Consider the following 17,826-nt stretch of genomic DNA (forward strand, 5'->3'; position numbering starts at 1 on the left):
TCTGTGATTAATCTGATCAGCGCATTTTGTCTAATTAACGTAATCTATTAATTTTTTCACTTTTGTATTACTGATATATGTTAGTGAACTAAAAATATGAAAATAAAAATATATATTATAAATCTTTCAGCTCTGTTTATCTCTTATCATTTTATGCTGTGATCAATTTATTCCAGTTACTTCTGCTCTGTTTCTTTTTTATTACTGTATTTAAAAAAAAATTTGAGGGGGGGAGGGTCCATTTGTTGGGTGGAAGTGGGGATGTGAAATTTTGTTTAAGGATGTTCAGCTGCCCAGGGCTGCCAAGGCCCCTCAGGATACTTCCAGAAATATTCTTGTTAAACTTCGGAAAGACTCAGACAGCGCATATTCATGGGTGCTGTCAAGGGATCTCCCACTCTATCAATCCAAGGGTCACAACTCAACTTTTACAGAGACTTCTCCAGACAGACTGTTATTTGGCAGCAATCCCACTGTGTACTTACTAAGTTATGGTATGAAAAAGAGATTTCATAAAAGTGGGAATCCCAATGACTGTTGGTGGAACAGTATTGCAAAACCTACTTCCTTATTCAACTGGCGTATGCACCTACTTTTTCCCATACTCTGGGACTCTCGTTGGATTCTCTGCCACTAAAGGTGCCATATCAACAGAACATTGATGCCATAGTACCATTTATCCTGGAACCTAGCACATCCTGGGTGTCGGAGCCTCCCGACTGATGCTGCTGGTCCACAATTTTCCATACTTATCATATAGTTAGAGTGACTCAATTAGCTTTTGTTATGCTTACAATCAGCAGATTGTCTCCCCTGTCCTGAGATATTAGGAATTATAATTTCGAATACACTGGCTAAACAAAGGTGCATAAAAACATTAAAATATTAAGGTATTCCCCTTACATCAATTCCCCTTTAAAAAACTTTAATTTTTCTCCTCTTCTTAAGGGACAACTGTCACTTAAAAATGTTTTCTAAAAAAACAAACCCTCATCTCTACTTTTAGTATAGGACAGGATTCTTCAGTCATAAATATGCACCTTAGGTCAGACAGTGTTTAAAACCGACAGTATGGATTTTGTCAGAACAAGCTGGTACAGTTTCTGGTCTCTCTAATGTAGTTACCAATTGGTTTACCTAAGAGGTTACATTTTGAACATCCAACAATAACTCCAAATCTCAGGTGTTGGCAAAACTACTTCCAAAGTCTACATTGATAAATTATCTTATCACTATGTTACCAATAACATAAATTCATTGGTTCCATCTAAGTATAATATGGGAACAGTTTGCTTTACAAATACTGGAGAATGTTTTTCACACAATCCCTCTCTAATAATTTTGATCTAGAAGTGATTTTAGTCTGCTATTTTCATTCTACGGTTATTATTAGATTCTTGGAAGGACAAGTAACATATTTCTAACAAAACTGTAAAGAAGGAAAGATTATACCCCATTGTATGTCAACTTCAAAAATTCCCTCCTTCCTTTATGGCCAAAAGGGAGTACGAATTGGGATTGATAATTATTATTTAACAATGGGACAAATGTGCATCCTAATACATCATTGTCCAATATTATCTAGTTTACAAGAAAACTCATACAAATTATTAACCCATTTGAATAGAACTCCTGTGCTGGAAATTGCTTTGCTCAATTTAGATGGTCTATGTCAGGGACGGACAGATAAGGGATCAATACCACATATTTTGTGGTCATGCCTACTAATTAAACAATGCTGGCCTACAATACATTCTATCATGACCTCTACTGATAACCCATCAAATTCATGTACACCCAAAGCTATATTACTTAATCCTTCTACACAAACTTCAACTGCTAATAAGAATTTACAATTGTTACATAGTTACATAGCTGAAAAGAGACTTGCCCTTCCTCACATACGTTTTTGCTGTTGATCCAAAAGAAGGCAAAAGTCTGAAATCTTAACGATCTCACTGAAGTCTGATCTCACTCCATTTGCATGATACAAATCCACCATCCCACAGGAAATGGTTAATTAAAGCAGACCAAAATAGAGTAATAGAAGAGTTAGTTTATACCTTCAACAACAATCGTCCATCAGATTAACTAAAATGGTTAACATGTTTTAAGAATGTTACACTCGGATAATGTGGAAATACATTAGGAATTATAAAAATATTTAAAGAGCCTTAATATAATTTCTGGGAAACAAGGGGGAACCCCTTTTCCGCCCTTGTACTCATACAGCTGAGCAATTTATTTTTATTATGTTTCTTTCTTTTCCACCATACAGATAGTGTACTATCTTACACAATGAGAGCATTGTATCAGCGTTTGTATAACCCAGATTAACTATAGTAACAAATTAATACTTGTATAGAAAAAGTGATACGAAAAGGTTGTGAATACAAAGCAAAGTGATAAAATGTAATATATATATATAAATATATATACATTATATGCATAATTGTTTAAGATAAACACAAATATTTTCTGCATTATAAATGAAATGAAAAAATAACAGCCACAAACGCTAGTAATTTTAATGAAAGGGGTTCAGAACGAAGAAATATAAAACAAAAACAACAGAATTGTTAAAAAATAGTCATGATTTTGCAAACATTTTGCTAAAATTGTATTATAATTTTGGCATTTTATCCTTAAGCCCCTAAGAATGAGTGTTAGGCAAGTGCCATCATGTCATGACACAAATGGTATATTATCAGTCATCAAAGGGTTACATTGTGTCAATGTAGACATTTGTTAGTAGGATATAAATTGTTTTACTCATTAAGTAATAAATTACATATGGTTACATTTAAATAATGATAAAAGAGCATAACTCACCAGAAATGTTGAAATCCAGTCCTTCTCTCAGTAGTGCTAACAGTGAGACTGCACTAGGAAACAGTCAATCTCTGGATATATGAGGGACCATCCAATCAGCTCTTCTCTCAGAACTCTTATTTCTGAATCCAATATATAGAGTGTTTGGTACTATTAGCTATGAGCTGGACATGCAGGGCTGTTTTTTTCTCTCTCCTTGCTGCCCCAAGGCCAGTTTACTCAATGCACCCACACAGTGCCATCTTAACAGCATTATAGGCCCCTGGGCAAAGCAGTGCACTGGGGCCCTATCTACACAACAATTAAAAATGTAAAATATCAATAAAATGAAGCTTATATTTATTGGTACCTCCAACAAATACAATAGATACATACAGTACATACACACAGACTGCTGAACACATGCACACACAGACTGCTAAATACATGTACACCAACTGCTGATTACACACACACAGACTGTTAAGTACACACACAGACTGCTGAGTACACACACAGATAGACTGCTAAATACATACACAGTCCGCTGAATACACACACACACATACACAGAGACTGCTGAATACACACAGGTTGCTGAATACACACACACACACACACAGACTGCATGTCACGAGTAGGGGCATGTTGCATAAACAGCGCTGTCATTTAAAACTGGATATTAATCTAGTATGGGGGTCACTCTGACCCCCATATTAATAAAAGGGAGGTTAAATCCTCCCGCATGCCCCTACTCACTCCACAGCCCCAGGATGAAAGCGCACGGTATTCGCAAGATCCAGGATACAGACACGTAGTCTCCCGACTCCACAGATTTATAGTGCAGAAGCTAATTATCCCCTTCAGGACGGGTGACGGACGAGGTCCGTCATCCAGGGAATCCCCTTAATGACGGGTGACGGACCTCGTCCGTCACGCGGTAAAATTAACCCCAGATCGCGGGGTTAATGGTGCTCCGGTCTGCCTCTGTATTAGAGGCAGACCGGGAGCACCGGATCGGGCTGCCCCAGCACATGTACCCGCTCTGACAGCATGTCAGAGCGAGCACATGTGCTGTGTATACTTACCTTCCGCCTCCCTGCACTTCCGGGTTCACTGTGAAGTGCAGGGAGACGGATCAGTGCTGATCCTGCCCCCTGGTGTTAAAAAAAAAAGTAAATTTAAAATCCCAACCCCCTTTACCCATTTTAATAAAAAATTAACCCCTTCCCTGCCAATTGATCACTGACTTCAGTGATCAATTGGCAGGGATTATATTTTAATATGATCTGATTTTTTTTTTAACCCCTGAGGGTTAATTCTTTTTTTTTTTAACCCTCAGGGGTTAAATTTATTTTATTAATTAATTTAAATATTTTAAAATTATAAATTTAGCTAGCTGGGGAGGGTGGAAGTTAGTGGGGAATTAGGGGATTTAGTGTTAGGCTAACTAGGGGTTAACGTTAAAAAAAGTTTTAATATAAGCTTTAAAAAGTTAAAAAATTAAGTTAAAAAAAGTTTTAATAACGTTTAAGTAAAAAATTTTAAAAAATAAACCCTTTACCTAGTCCAAATAAAAATTAACCCCTTCCCTGCCAGTCGATCACTGCCTACAGTGATCAAAATACAGATCACAGTATTATACTGTGATCTAATTTTTTTAAACCCCTGACGATTAACTTTTATTTATTTTTTAACCCTCAGGGGTTAAATTTATTTAATTAACTAATTTAAATATTGTATAATTAAATATTTTGCTAGCTGGGGTGGGTGGAAGTTATGGGAAAATGGGGAATTTACTGTTAGTGCTGCTTACTGCTAGTTAGGGGTTAACGGTAAAAAAAAAAGCTTAGAAAAATGTTAAATCTGTAAAAAAAAGTTTTACGAAAGTTTAGGAAACTTTAAAAAAATTAATAAGCATAACAAAAGTTTAAAAAATAGTTTTAAAAAGTAAAAAAAGTTTTAAAAAGTTAAAAAATACATTTAATAACGCTCATTACCACTACACCTGGTACAAGCTAGCGGAAAAATGATCCCACGCTAAGGTTCAAAATATGCCTTTTGAAATACCCTGGGATGTCTTCTTTAAGAAATGGTATGGCTTTATGGGGTATTTGGATTATATAGCCTGGTAAAATACTCTAAAATGGGACATGGGCACAGCGTAAAAATGTAAAGTTTGAAAAAAAATGGAATGGCTGTGTCCCAAATGTGCCCCTCCGATGTCCACATATACCTGGCAAAGGTACATACGGGGGTATTTTTGTACTCAGCCGACATAGCTGAGCAACATATAAAGTATTATACAGTCGTAGTACACATAAGGTTTGCAAAATATACTGTGCAAATTCACTTTGTGTGTCAAAAAGGCAGAAAAAACGCTTATTACCACTACACCTGGTACAAGCTAGCGGAAAAATGATCCCACGCTAAGGTTCAAAATATGCCTTTTGAAATACCCTGGGATGTCTTCTTTAAGAAATGGTATGCCTTTGTGGGGTAGTTTGAATTATATAGCCTGGTAAAATACTCTAAAATGGGACATGGGCACAGCGTAAAAATGTAAAGTTTGAAAAAAACTGGAATGACTATGTCCCAAATGTGCCCCTCTGATGTCCACATATACCTGGCAGAGGTACATATGGGGGTATTTTTGTACTCAGCTGACATAGCTGAGCAACATATGAAGTATTATACAGTCGTAGCACACATAAGGTCTGCAAAATATACTGTGCAAACTCACTTTGTGTGTCAAAAAGGCAGAAAAAACGCTTATTACCACTACACCTGGTACAAGCTAGCGGAAAAATTATCCCACGCTAAGGTTCAAAATATGCCTTTTGAAATACCCTGGGGTGTCTACTTTAAGAAATTGTAGGCCTTTGTGGGGTAGTTTGAATTTAAAACCTGCGAAGATGCTTGGAAAGTGCACATAGGCCCAGCGTCAAAATCCAAAGTTCTGTAAAAACTGATATGGCTTGGTCTCCAATATGGCACTGTAGCTTCACAAAATAGTGCCAAAGACATTCATTGGGGATGTCTTTTTACTCAGAAGACTTAGCTGAGCATAATTTGGAGGTTTTGAACTTAGTGGCACATATGAAATATACAAAATGCCCAGCAAAAATGCAATCCGTATGTAAAAAAAATGCCCCAAATTATTATTTACCACATACTTTGGCATATATTGGTGAAAAAATGGGGGCATGCTAAGGCACAATATGCACCTCATGATATACCCTGGAGTGTCTACTTTTACAAATGGTAGGCCTTTGTGGGTTTTTTTTGAACAGTCAAACTGTTATAATACCCCAAATGGAAGCATAGGCTCATTAAATCCGTCTCTCAAAATTCTACTGTGAATACTGAAAAGGACAGGTCTCCTGTATGGCACTGTAGCTTCACGAAATAGTGCCATAGACATACAATGGGGGTGTCCTTTTACTCAGAAGACTTAGCCGAGCATAATTTGGGGGGTTTGAACTTAGTGGCACATATGAAATATACAAAATGCCCAGCAAAAATGCAATCCGTATGTAAAAAATGCACAAAATTATTTTTTACCACATACTTTGGCATGTAATGGTAAAAACATGGGGTATGTTAAGGCACAATATGCACCTTATGAGATACCCTGGAGTGTCTACTTTTACAAATGGTAGGCCTTTGTGGTTTTTTTTTTGAACAGTCAAACTGTTATAATACCCCAAATGGAAGCATAGGCTCATTAAATCCGTCTCTCAAAATTCTACTGTGAATACTGAAAAGGACAGGTCTCCTGTATGGCACTGTAGCTTCACAAAATAGTGCCAAAGACATACAATGGGGGTACCGTTGTACTCAGCAGAAGTAACTGAACACAAAATAAAACTTTGTACAGGAATAGCACACACCAACTTTACAAAATACACATGAGAAGTTCTTTGTTATAAGTTTGTGTGCGAAAACCCCTCAAAAACACAATTTTACTCCAATATTTAGCAGAGGTTGGCGGTAAAATGGCTACGTAGAAAGTGTCAAAACAACCTTAGGTAAATAGCCTGTGGTGTCTACTTTATATAAATATATACTTTTGTGTGGCAATTTTGTTTTCTTTTATGGCTATTAAGCTTACAAGACAAACATACCAAATTCTAAAATCGCTCCACATTAAAAGTTTATTTTACTCCTTGTGCTTTGTGACCTGTAACTACCAAAAAAAAAAACTTAAAATCCCAGACACATTATATATTCTGTAAATCAGAACAACTAAATGAATTTATTTTTAATTACTTTCCTTAACCTGCACTACTTGTGCACACATTATTATTGCAAAAACTGTTAAAAAAAATCAAGATTTTTCATTTTTTTTTTTGCATTTTTCTGTATTTTTTAATAATAAATAAGCATTTATGTAAATATATGTTACATCAAATTAAAGCCCTTTCTGTCCTTTAAAAAACGGTATATAATATGCGTCGGTGCAATCAATTAGTAAAATGCAAATTGCAGTTGAACGCAAACAGCAAAAAAATGCAAAAAATGCTTGTGTCATTAAGTGAAAGACAAGCTTCTGAAGCTCTGTCCTTAAGGGGTTATATAGTCTTTATTCTCTGTTGAACGTTATTATAACGCGTTTTAATCCACTGCGTTTTACGTTGTTATCATTTTACTTTGTTACACATACAAACTACACAAACTACCCCTGCAATGGCTCATATTCCTTATAGCAATTTCTTGACACATTATAACCCCCCACCCCCAACTTTGAACCCTAGGGTTATGGAGTTCTTACACCCTGTAGTTTCTCTCACATAATCTCGTGGTCACTACTCTATCCTAATTCTCCTTGACCTTTCTGTGGCTTTTGACACGGTTGATCATCAACAGCTTCTTCTCATCCTCCGCAATATCGGTCTACAAGATATTGCTCTCTTCTGGTGGTCCTCCTACCTCTCCCAGTGCTCTTTCAGTGTTTCTTTCTCTGGCTCTGCTTCTTCTCCCCAACTCCTCTCTGCTGGTGTCCCCCAAGGTTCAGTCCTTGGTCCCCTACTGTTCTCCATCTATACTGCCTCCCTTGGTAAACTAATTAGCTCCTTTGGCTTCCAATATCATTTCTATGCGGATGACACACAAATCTATGTGTCCTCTCCTGATCTCTGCCCGTCCCTCTTGACTAGTGTCTCTGACTGCCTCTCTGCTTTTTCTAACTGGATGGCTGCCCACTTCCTTAAATTCAACTTGACCAAAACTGAAATTCTGGTCTTTCCTTCCTCAAGTGTTGCTACTCCTGTGTCTGTCTCCCTCCAAGTCAACGGTGTAACCATCAGCTCCACCACGGAGGCTAGCTGCCTAGGTGCTCTCTTTGACTCTGACCTCTCCTTCACGCCTCATGTTCAGTCTATCGCCAATTCCTGACGCTTCCATCTCAAAAATATTGCGCGCATCCGACTCTACTTAACGGCAGATGCGACTAAGGTACTGGTCCATTCCACTGCTCTTTCTCACGTTGACTACTGTAATACGCTTCTCAGTGGTCTTACGTGCTCCCAACTTGTGCCGTTACAGTCCATAAAGAATGCTGCGGCAAGGCTCATCTTCCTGTACTCCCGCACCTCCCACGCCTCACCCTTCTGTCAGTCTTTACATTGGCTTCCTGTAAGATACAGGGATCAATTTAAAAATCTGGTTCTTGCTTTCAAATCTCTACATAACGCTGCTCCCACCTATCTATCCTCCCTAATACACAAGTATGTCCCGTCTAGGCCCTTACGCTCTGCTGAAGACTTACGTCTATTTTCTGTCCGTACTCCCACCTCTGATGCTCGCCTTCAAGACTTCTCGAGGGCTGCACCGTTCCTCTGGAACTCACTTCCCTCCTGCGTTAGATGCTCACCCATTTTCCACTCCTTCAAAAAATTATTAAAAACCCACTTCTTCATAAAAGCGTATCAATTAAACTGTTAATAGCTCCCGACTGATTCCTCTCTTGCAACTGTCATTAGTCTAATACTATCCTTACCTTTTGTTTCACTTTACCCCACTCCCTCTAGCATGTAAGCTCATTGAGCAGGGCCCTCAACCCCTCTGTTCCTATGTGTCCAACTAGTCTGGTTACAACTACATGTTTGTTCGTCCACCCACTGTAAAGCACTGCGGAGTTTGTTGGCACTATATAAATAATAACATACCTAGGGCCTCGCTCATGTGATATGGTTTAAATGCCAAATCCACTCACTACTACCTACCACTGCCCTACGGGCCCCAGACATACCGCTGTTGCCCATTAGACTACCTATTCCCACCTGAAAGCCTCAGGCGATGAGCCCTGTACGCACCCATGTTGACTTACTGTTTTATCAGTGTAATACGTACCACTCAGATCTAGGGGGGTGCTTTATGTTTCTCTTGCATACTACAATATAAAAATGTGCAGCCTACCTGACTGCCACATCATTGATTTAAAAATCATGTTATGTTAATGCTTGTAAATGCTGTTGTATCATATCAAGCAGTTTGTTACCACATGCGCACCATAAATAAAGAATAAAAAAAATGTATATTGCCATCTACTGTTTTTTTCAGCATTACAGGAATATCCCCGTAACGTTGAAAATTAGGCATATCAATTATATTGTGATTGGTGCTGGGCAGCTGTCAAAGCCCAGCACCAATCATAATTGGCATGGGACCATGCTGGGGGAACCTAGGGGGTCTCCCTTGAGCACCTGCCAACCCAGAATTAGCCACAGTGTTCTCAAGAGATTTAAAAGTTTAATGCAGCGCTCACTTTTTTCACTGCACACAGCTTATCAGTCAACCTGGTGTGAGTAGGAATTTAACCTTGTTCATACTGCATTGCAGCAATAGGTATGTAAATGTCTATTTAAATTGTTGTAGCAGAGCTCACTTTTAGTGCTGCATACAGGACATCTGTCAGTCTGGGGCCACTAAAAACGGCCAAAGCTGACAGAGGGGAGCAACATGTATCTATTGCTACCTAGGTCTCCTGGTGTGAGCAGGGATTTAACCCTGCTCTGCTCACACTACATTACAGTTAAATATTTGATATTTATGTGGCTGTATACAATGCTCACTTTGAGTACAGCATACAGCTCTATCAGTTTGGGGTCACTAAAAATGGCCCCAGCCGACTAACGCGAATTCCAGGAATTGCAGTGAATGAAACCTGATCACACCAAAATATTAGGATGTGTCAATAAATCTTAACGGAATTAAAACCAAGTAGAGTTAGGAAGTAATTACACATCCTGACATCATACAGGGGCTAAGCTAATATAACAAGTATACATCTAACAAAACGTAATGGCTGCGAGGTCTACTGCTTAAAGGGAAACTATAGTGCCAGGAAAACAAACTCTGTCAAGGCCCCCTCCCGTGGTGCTGAAAGGGTTTATAACCCCTTCAGTCACTTACCTGGGCTCAGCTCCACCCACACTACTCCCCTGCCGATGTACACCAGCAAGGGAGACCTAATGTCAGGGCCGGACTGGGGATACAAAGCAGCCCTGGAAAAAAAAATCTATGCCAGCCCCATAAGTCATTGCGCCATATATTGTCGCATGTAATATGTAAGGCTATGTCTTGCCACCCCAGATGATTGAGTAATATATATATATATATATATATATATATATATATATATATTGCTTTTTCTAATATAATATATTGGTCCTTTCAGAGTAAAACATTTAATTATACAGTAAGCATACTCACATGCAGACACAGACAATCTCACTGACACACACAAGCTCCTTGATACACAGCCTCATAGACAAACAATTTCACTAATATACATAAGCTCATTGACATAAAAACACAAGCTCACTCACTAGCAGGCACACACACACACACACACATGCAAGCAAGCAAGCTCACTAGCAGGCGCACACACACACACAGCTTAATGTAGTGGTTCTGGTGTCTATAGCCTGTCCCTGCAGGCTTTTGAATGTAAACACTGACTTTGCAGAGAAAAGGCAGTGTTTACATTGCTTCCTAGTGACACCTCTAGTGACAGACACTCAGACGGTCACTAGAGGCGCTTCCTGTGTCAGTGCGGATTGGCTGAGATCATCAAGCTTCAGAGGCAGAGACCAGCACGACGTTGGAAAAAAAAAAGGTGAGTAAAACACTATTTTTAAAAACACACACAGACACCACGACTGACACACACACACACCATGACAGACACACACACACACACCATGACAGACACACACACACACACCATGACACAGACACACATACACACACCATGACAGACACACACACCGTGATACAGACACACACACCATGATACAGACACACACACCATGATACAGACACACCGTGACATAGACGACACAGACACACACAGCATGACACATACAGACACACACACACACAGCGTAACACAGACAGACACACACACAGCGTAACAGAGACAGACACACAGCATGACACAGATAGACACACAGCATAACACAGACACACACACACACTGCATGACACAGACAGACACACAGCATGACACAGACAGACACACACACAGCATGACACAGACAGACACACACACAGCATGACAGACAGACACACACACAGCATGACACAGACAGACACACACACAGCATGACACAGACACACACACAGCATGACACAGACAGACACACACACAGCATGACACAGACACACACACACAGCATGACAGACAGACAGACAGACACACACACACACACACACACACTTTTTGGTACCTGTGGGTGGGCAGACTGATTGCTGTGCTGGCGGCCGCAGGGGAAGCTTTTCATGAGGCCGGGAGCAGGCTCTTCTGGGGGAGCAGGCTGTTCTGTCTCTGCTCCCCCTCCCTCGCGCGCAGCTTAATGAGACCGGAACCGGAATATGACGTCATATTCCGGCCCCGGTCTCTTTCTAGCGCGCGAGGGAGGGGGAGCAGAGACAGAACAGCCTGCTCCCCCAGAAGAGCCTGCTCCCGGCCTCATGAAAAGCTTCCCCTGCGGCCGCCTTTCAAGTTCTCCCTGCGGCCGCAGGTCACCCCGGCCCCAGGTGCCGACGGCCCACCGGGAAATTTCCCGGTATCCCGGTGGGCCAGTCCGGCCCTGCCTAATGTGCATGCGCGGCAATGGCTGCGCTCACGTTAGGATATCCCCATACGAAAGCATTATTCAATGTCCTCATGCAGAGCAGGAAATTCCTCTAGTGGCTGTCTGGTAGAGGAGGAGTTAACCCTCAGAGGTGATTATTGCAGTTAATAAAAAATGCAATAATTACCACTGCAGGGTTAAGGATGATGGGAGTTTGCACCTAGACCACTTCAATGAGTAAACATTTCAGCTAATAGACATAATTTCTTAAGAAACAGAAAGTGGTGTTTTTATGAACCCTTACACACTTATTAACTTTTATTAACCTCTGAGTCCTATACTAACAAATCATCTTACTGCTACACTTTAACAGCCATTTTACTAGTACTGCAAACATCTGTTATTTAAATGTGCATAGAGATTTGGGATAGGGCTCAACTTTTTTTTATGTATTTGGGCCGATACATTCAGTGATAATAAAAGAGATGCACTCAGAAAAGTATATCAGTTGATATCCATGTTATAGTGTTGTGCATGAAAAATAAAAAAATAATAGTGCAGATCAATAAAATAATTATATGACAATTTATAATAATTGTTGCTTAAGATACTGGAAGAAACTAATAATAACAATGTGCTTATCAGTCTCTGAGGATCATCAAGTGAAGAGATGATGATCCTTGAATGGAGTAAGCACAAACAGTGTAAAATGCCTCTCGAGTAACATTTGAAAATGGGTGGAGTCTTGCATTAAAGGATCACTATAGGGTCAGGAACACAAGCATGTATTCCTGACCCTATAGTGTTAAAACCACCATCTAGCACCCCTGGGCCCTCATGCCTCCATAAATATAGCAAAATCTTCCTGTATTCAAGCCTGAAGCTGTAAATCTGCATGCTGTTTGCCTCAGAAAAACAAGCTGTCTGCAGACATCATCAGAAGTGGTAGCCTGATCCAATCACGATGCTTCCCCATAGGATTGGCTGAGACTGACAAAGAGGCAGATCAGGGGCAGAGCCAGCACAATTCAAACACAGCCCTGGCCAATCAGCATCTCCTCATAAGATGAATTGAATTAATGAATCTCTATGAGGAAAGTTCAGTGTCTGCATGCAGAGGGAGGAGATACTGAATGTTTGGATGCATTTTAGGCAGCCATGACCCAGGAAGGATCTCTAACAGCTATCTGAGTAGTGGCCAGTGAAGTTATCACTAGGCTGTAATGTAAACACTGCATTTTCTCTGAAAAGACAGTGTTTATAGCAAAAAGCCTGAAGGGAGCTATTCTACTCACCAGAACAAATTCAATAAGCTGTAGTTGTTCTGGTGACTAGTGTCCCTTTAACTAGCCACGTGGCTGCACTAACACGCCAATACTGCCATTTTTACTTCCACCAATTTTAATATTCTATTTGGGCAATAAATATATATATTTAAAAGTATGCACTGCATTTGTTTGCTTTTGTTGCTCGTGGGACCTGTTTCAGAGTGGCCCAATTTTATAGAGAGCCGTTTCGGCCACACAAGGGGCTTGGTTCTGCAATTCTAACACTTTGACTGCTTCTATTGCTATCAAATCCGGCCTTCACTTTACTGCCCAGGATTTACAGTGTTTCTGTTATATCGGAGAGGCGGTGGGGAAGCAAGCCCTAAATCGTGTATTTGGAGGGACTTTATTATCTAGCACAAATATTAGAGCTAGTTAGTAGAACTATAAGAAATTATATTACAGCTGTAGTGATTTTACTGTGCTTCTTGTTTTTTTATGCTCTGTACATGAAAAGTTGTGCTATAAGTGCAAAACTTAGTTTTTCTTCTCTTAGGGCTTATCCTCAGAAGCTGATATCCATACTGTTATATTTGAGTCCGTTTCTCCTGGTATTTCATGCAACATTTATTATACATTGCCATATAATTATGTTATTCATCTGCATTATCAGTATTTTGTTTTAAGTAAGTTTTTTTTCAGTGAACCTCATATTTATAGCACTGTATATTTAACTTTTCTGACAGGAGGGGAAAAACTCTTGAGTGGTTTGCTGCTCACTAATTACTCACTTTATTGGAGCATCTTTAATATCACTTGATAGTATTTTAGTGTATAAGGGCTGATGAATGACCATTGTTACTGCCCAGGAGTATTGGAGTACTAGAGTTTGAGAGCAGTACCTATTGTACCTCTGTATATTTTTGGCAGTACCTATTTCTGTTTGTTCTCTTTCCCCACAATGGTCTGGAGAGTGTAGAAGATGACAAATAGGATATTTTTCAAAGCCTTCTTTAAAAGGACAAGTTGTTAAATGCTGAGCATGTGTTTCCATTAAGATTTCATGATGCTTAGGCATCAGCACAGTAAGCCCAAGTTAGTTAGTCCGTTAGTATTACATAAGGTCCTTTCTACACATTTTATTCACAGGATATCATGCAATCATGATAATATTTTAATATAGATGCATCAGTCATGAACATTTAAAATCCATTCTGTTTATCTTCAACATTATTTTTTTTTTTTTTAGTCAATCTTTATTTTAAGTTTTTCAGAATCAAACAAAACATAAAGTAAGGTTCAAGGAATACGTTTTACACAAACATCGAGAACATAGTTTAGGATACGCCCTCGTTTCCCAGTAGGGCCTATTCCAATATATAGTTCAATTGTGGGGGGTGACCCCAGTCGCCATTACATCGTCCTTACATTTACATGGTTAGTATGTGTCCCAAGCAAGGCAGCATAACCAAGTGAGTTAGCAGAGGTGTCGGGTGGGAGTGTCAGCCTGGGACTACGGACAGCAGTGTAGGTGTCTCTCCAAGTTACCCTTTCATCTGTCTTCCCATCCGTCATCCCTGGATTACACCCCTCAGTCCTCCTTCTTTATTTATTTCCTCTACTGAGGGGGGGGTAGTGGTCGGTCCGTAATTGGTGTGACCTCATTGTGTTTGTTAAGTGCTCCTTTGGGTAGCAAGCATTAGTCAGCAGCATTGGAACATGTGTTCCGTTTGGGTTCTCAGTCAACCTTCCCCCCTTCGTTGCCAGTGGTGTGGACTGTAGGGTCTGAGCTTGTTAGTCGCCTGTGGGGTGCGTCAGTCTTGGCGGCTTGGGTAGTCGGTGGTGGTCAGCAGATAGTCTGTGACTTGTAAGGGTCTAGGATTCCTTATGCCTCACTGCAAGTGCCAATGGCCCTTGTGTCCCTCGTACAGATGGCCTCTAGTCCCTGTTGTCCTCTATTAATTGTTCTCCCCGGAACATGGTGTTTGTCCATGGTTCGGAGCTGTTCTGAAGGGCCTAAGTACGGCCCAGTTCTAATTTTTGCGAGGTGGCATGTATGAGGCGACAGCCTCGACTTAGTATGTCTTAAGCCTGTACCCTGCTCGAGGGAACGGTGTGTTCAGGGGGAAAGGAGAAGGGTGGGGTCGAAGTGGTCAGGGTGGGAGGGTGGTGGTGTGGCAGAGAGGGGGAGGGGGAGGGAGGGGAAGGCTCGTTCGCCGACTAGGCCGGGGCCCCCCGCATTCCTCCGGACCATCCAGCCGGGCACCCCTCCGGGGCCCGAAAAGGCTCCCCAAGTTTTGACCCCCCGTCACGTTCCCTGCTCCGATCTCACTCCAGGGGTCTGTGTTGGTGTTTATTGTGGTCTATTTGATAAATACATTATCCAGGGCATCCAAACATGCATGTATCTTTCTGTGGTGCCATTGAGAGCGGCGGTTAGCTGTTCCATTGCATGTATTTCTTCAACCCTGTCCATCCAGTGTTGCAGGGTGGGGATCTGTGTGGTGCGCCATCGTGTCGGGATAAGCGTCTTGGCAGCGTTCAGGAGGTGTTTGGTTAGAGACTTTTTATATATCGAGATGGGTAGCGGTGTATGGTGAAGCAGCATCTGAAGTGGCTGCAGGGGAATAACTGTGCCCGTGATATGTTCGATCTGGGTGTGTACCTGTTGCCAGTACGGGGTTATCTTTTGGCACGTCCACCATATGTGGAGAGCTGTGCCTACTTCCTTGTTGCATCGCCAACAGGTCGGCGATGAGTCCGGGATCATCCGTTGTATTCTCGCTGGGGTTCTATACCAGTTGGTTAATAGTTTATAGTTGAGTTCCTGTTGTTTGGAGCTAATAGAGCTTTGATGAGTCAAGATGTGAATATTCGTCCACTGGGGGGTCGTCAATGTTACCCCTGTGGTTTCCTCCCAGCGTACGATGTGTTTCAAAGGTGCATGTTGTGTAGAGGATATCAGCATCGCATATATGGTCGAGATCCCTCTGCATAGGTGTTGCCGCTTCGTGCATAGTTTCTCAAACTCCGTGAGGGGTCTATGGAGAAGGCGTTTCCCTGGGAGGGCCTGATAGAACGATTTAACTTGGAAGTATCTGAATCTTTCAATCCCCGTTGGTGCCCTATCGGTGATCAGGTCCGGCAGTTGTTTTAGCGCGTCGGTCGTGCACCACTGCTGCATGTATGCCCATTCCGCGTCCCCAAAAGCCTCTACGTCGCGTGGAGATAGTCCCCCTGCCAAGTCCGGATTGTGTGTGATCGGTGTCAGCGGTCCCGGGGTCGTTGTCCACGCCAGTTTAGTCCTTATCGAGTACCATACTCGCAAGGTCGCACCGATAAGTGGGTGTTTGCGGGTTCTTACCGAGGTTAGTGGGCCACTCAGCCATATTGCCGCTGGCAGTGAGCCTCCCATCTGGAGCCGTTCCATGTGTATCCATTGTTTCCGTGTGCGGGTGGCGTGCCAATCAACAATTCTGTGTATGTGTGTGGCTCTATAGTAGTCCAGGAGTGATGGGAGTCCCACTCCGCCCTGCGCTTTTGGTAGTCGCAGTTGCGATCTTTTCAGTCTTGGTGCCTTGGAGAGCCAGACAAACTTGGAGATGGCCGTGTCCAAGGTCCTGAAGTAGGTCCGTGGTATAGAGATGGGTATAGTCTGAAATAGATATAACAGACGGGGCAGGAGGTTCATTTTTATCGCGTTCATTCTCCCGAACCACGATACGCATAAACCAGCCCATCTGGCTAAATCCGAGCCCAGTTTCTGCTGTATAGGGGCGAAGTTGTGAGTGAATAGCCGTGAGAGGTCTGCAGGTAGCCAGATGCCCAGGTATGACAGCTTTTCCTGACACCATGTGAAGGCATATTGTGATTTAAGTTGGGTAGTCATCGTATCGCCCGTTGTTATGGGAAGAGCCTCCGATTTGTCCGTGTTTAATTTTAGATTCGATATTTGTCCATATTCCTCAAAGGCCCTCAGGAGACTAGGCAGGGAGACCAGTGGTTCGCTAATAAAGAACAGCATATCATCAGCGTATGCCGCCACTTTGTGTTCCTGCCCTTGCAGTGCAAACCCTCGTATGCCCCCATCCCGTCTGACCGCCCCCAGGAAGGGTTCCAGGGAGAGGGCAAACAGAAGGGGGGACAGCGGGCATCCCTGTCTCGTTCCGTTGCGTATGTGCACTGGGTCTGAGAGTGCGCCGTTCACCCTGATCCTAGCAGATGGTATCGTGTATAAGGCGGAGACCCACGCCAGGATGTGAGGGCCGAAGCCCATTGTCTGTAGTGTCGCTAGCATATAGTGCCAGTCTACCCGGTCAAAGGCCTTCTCCGCGTCTGTTGAGAGGAGAAGGACCTTCTGTGACGATTGTTTTGAGGCGTGTATGATATTCAAGGCTCGGATGGTGTTGTCCCTGGCCTCTCGACCTGGGACAAACCCAACCTGGTCTGGGCATATCAGCTCCGGTAGAACCCAGCTTATTCGCGTTGCTATGACCTTCGTGAATAGTTTCAGGTCAGCGTTCAGTAGTGATATCGGCCTGTAGCTGGCACAGTTGGTCGGGTCCTTGCCTTCCTTTGGGATTACCGTAATCGTGGCCGCTAGGGTATCCCTAGGGAGCGTACCCCCCTCCAAGAGGGAGTTGAGACCCGTCAGGAGCTTGGGC

This window comes from Pelobates fuscus, chromosome 3 (genome assembly GCF_036172605.1).
Source record: "Pelobates fuscus isolate aPelFus1 chromosome 3, aPelFus1.pri, whole genome shotgun sequence".
Taxonomy (NCBI): Eukaryota; Metazoa; Chordata; class Amphibia; order Anura; family Pelobatidae; genus Pelobates; species Pelobates fuscus.